Source organism: Elephantulus edwardii, unplaced genomic scaffold (genome assembly GCF_000299155.1).
Source record: "Elephantulus edwardii isolate Elephantulus edwardi_28Jun2011 unplaced genomic scaffold, EleEdw1.0 scaffold00361, whole genome shotgun sequence".
Lineage (NCBI taxonomy): Eukaryota > Metazoa > Chordata > Mammalia > Macroscelidea > Macroscelididae > Elephantulus > Elephantulus edwardii.
This window is the reverse complement of record NW_006400111.1, coordinates 62081-64366: the sequence shown is the minus strand read 5'-3', so window position 1 is coordinate 64366 and position 2286 is coordinate 62081. Positions and strand designations below refer to the sequence as shown.

General features: G+C 58.6%; 1 protein-coding gene across 2 annotated transcripts in view; it reads right to left on the bottom strand.

Moving 5' to 3' along the window:
* Positions 1–2280, bottom strand: part of PRKCB (protein kinase C, beta) — a 553123-nt gene extending 550843 nt beyond the window's left edge. For both annotated transcript variants that reach the window (XM_006902042.1, XM_006902041.1), the window contains exons 1-2: positions 2139–2280; positions 1172–1203 (exon numbers count right to left, since the gene is read on the bottom strand). The gene's annotated coding sequence lies outside the window, so the exon portion shown is untranslated. The remainder of the gene's footprint in view (positions 1–1171; positions 1204–2138) is intronic.
* Between the last annotated feature and the right edge of the window lie 6 nt (positions 2281–2286).

The window sequence follows — 2286 nt, the reverse complement described above, 5'->3', positions numbered from 1 at the left end:
GGAGGGGTTTGTGCGGGGAGAAGGGTGCAACAATGAATGAATGGAATCCCAAAATCTCTGTAGATGTTCATTGAAATGAAAAATAAACAACCTAAATTTTAAAAAAAAAATTCACTTGCGCGTGAAATCTCTAAGTCTTAAAATGTTGGCATCAACAGCAAATGATGTTTAAGACACCTTCAGGGCTAAGCCTGGGAGAAGGAAACTATGAAGTGTCAGATGGCTATTGGAAAGGTTGCCAGTTCAAACCCACCCAGCCCTGTCTCAGAAGATCCATCTGGTAATTTGCTTTCAGAAGGTCACAGTCAGCCACTAAAACTGTGTGGAGCAGCTGACTCTGCACAGAGCTGCTATAAATCTAAATTGAGTGAAGTCACAATTAACAACCTGGGTTCAACAAGTCTATAGGACGCTTGACCCTGGACTGCCAATATGCAGCGTGACTTTTAAGACATTAGCTAGAAGGCTGCTGGGGGCGGGGGTCTTTACACAAGATTAGAAGTCAGCTCTACAGGAGTTGGGCATCTCTGATCCAAGTCAAGGAGCAAAACTGGGATCATGTCCCACCTGGAGGGGCTCCTGAATTCAACCAGAAGACCAATCGATTTGAACTCAGTTCTGCCAGGCATCCCATATGGAACCACCTTTTTTTTCAGAGGGAGGGTGGCCCAGGGGACAACCTCATAAGACTTTCTAGGGGAGATACCACCACTGGCAGAGAAGGCACCACCTGCAGACTCTGGAGAGGGAAGAGGCAGAACCCAGCCTTGTGAGATGAGGAAGTGCAAGTGGGCAGATACAAAGGGCAGGACTGGAGAGGAGGCATCCTTCCAGAAAGAGCCCCTAGAGACACCCCCATCAGGGAAGGCTCCGGAGCCGCTGGGATGGCCAGCCAGAAGCTTGGGAAGAAGGAAGAGGGGACGGCACTTCTTGGGTGCCCAGGGCCTCCCAAATCCACAGGCCCTTGGGGACCTAGCGCACTACACCTTCCACACGTGGGTGTGGACCCCTTTCGTGGAATTCACCTTGGTGAATTCCTAGCCCCAGAGGTCACTCTGGACAGATAGGATTTCTCTCTCTAACTCGATCACTTTTGCAAAGTCCCTTTCACCATCTCTTCTCATAAAGGTCATCACCAGCGCGCCATCACCCCCAGGACCATGGTACCTACCTTGGCACTGGAACCCCTGCTTCCCGAAGCCCCTGCAAACGCAGAAGGAGAGGCGTCAGGCGGCCCTCTGCCGGTGGCTAGTTCCCCCTAACCCCGCTTCCTCCCCACCCCTCTACCCCAGGTGCAGCCTCCCAGCCGTGAGACCCAGACACTTCCGCCTTTGGGGGTTCGCTGGGGGAGCTCTCCCCACAGGAGATGGGACCACCGGGTGCGGGAACAGAGTGTTTCCACGCGGTAGAAGAGGGGAGTGAAGGAGAGATCTCTCTGCAGATGTCCCCCCCTTCCCCGACCCCGTACCCTTGAAGAAGCCCAAGGTACAAAGACGAACCCAGAAAAGGTTGAGGGGGATCCTGCGGAGTGATGTCTGCAGGGGGATGGGGACTTTGGAAAGGGGAAAGAAGCCCCCTCATCTTGGTGGACAGGAAAGAAGGGGGCCCGCAGTGACAGTGGATAATTGATGCGCGGAAAGGGTCACCCCGGGCCCCCAGGGAAGCCCAAAAGACGGGAACACGGGGCGCTGCCCGCAAGCCACTGAGAGCAGACACACACACACACACACACACACACACACACGCCCGCAGGGCACCGGAGAGAGGACACCAGGGCGCTACTCCCGCAAAGGGGCTGGCAGTGAGGGCGCCTCCCGCCGAGGAGGAAGCAGAGAGGGAACCCCGGGGGAGAGGGCACCCGAAGCGCCGCTCGCCCCGGGAGATCCAGGCGCCCCGCGCTCGGAGCCAGGTGGAGGGACTGGCGCCCGCCGCGCCACTGAGGACCGGGAAGGAGCGCGGACAAACAGGAGGCGCCCGGCGGCCGGCCGTCTAGGGCCGGGGGGCACGCAGGCCACTGGCAGTGCAGCGGGGAGTCCGGGCTGCGGGGTCCGGCGCGGGAGCCCCGGGGGGAGAGGGTCCCTCGCGCGCCGCGCTCCCTCCGAGACCAGGCAGCTCCCCGGGCGCGGGCGCGCTCTCACCAGATAAAGTCGGTGCAGTGGCTGCAGAAGGTGGGCTGCTTGAAGAAGCGGGCGATGAATTTGTGGTCCTTCACCTCGTGCACGTTCTTCTGGCGGAGGGCGCCTTTGCGGGCGAAGCGCACGGTGCTCTCCTCGCCCTCGCTCGGCG